Below are 744 nucleotides of genomic sequence, written 5' to 3' on the forward strand. Positions count from 1 at the left end.
AGCCCTCGCAGGGTTGAAGGTGGCCCTTGCAGCATTGAAGATGGCCCTTGCAGCATTGAAGATGGCCCTTGCAGGGTTGCAGATGGCCCTTGCAGCATTGAACATGGCCCCTGTAGTGTTGAAGATGGCCCTTGCAGTGTTGAACATGGCTCGTCCTTTATTGAACATGGCCTACATTTTGATCATTGTCGGTACCTTCATGAAACTGGCTCACACCACCTTAAAACATAAGTCTGTCTATTTGAAATGTGGCCACTTTAGCTTAATTCATAAAAAAATCTTCATAAAACATTTATCTTACTTGGATACAATTTGAACATAAAATATCTTTTGTCTTTTTTTTTGTTTTCATTTGTGTCAGTCGTTAGACTGCGGCCATGCTGGGGCACCACGTTGAAGAATTTTTAGTTGAATGAATTGAATCCAGTAATTATAGTTTTTAAAGCCTGGTACTTATTCTATTGGTTTCTTTTGCTGAACCACTAAGTTATAATGGTGTAAACATACCAGTACCAGTTGTGAAATGGTGGTGGTGGACAAACACAGACATAAAAACATCATCATCATCGTTTAACGTCCGCTTTCCATGCTAGCATGGGTTGGACGATTTGACTGAGGACTGGTGAAACCGGATGGCAACACCAGGCTCCAGTCTGATTTGGCAGAGTTTCTACAGCTGGATGCCCTTCCTAACGCCAACCACTCAATATAGATATGTGTGTATATATATATATATATATATAT

This window comes from Octopus bimaculoides, chromosome 6 (genome assembly GCF_001194135.2).
Source record: "Octopus bimaculoides isolate UCB-OBI-ISO-001 chromosome 6, ASM119413v2, whole genome shotgun sequence".
NCBI classification, from domain to species: domain Eukaryota; kingdom Metazoa; phylum Mollusca; class Cephalopoda; order Octopoda; family Octopodidae; genus Octopus; species Octopus bimaculoides.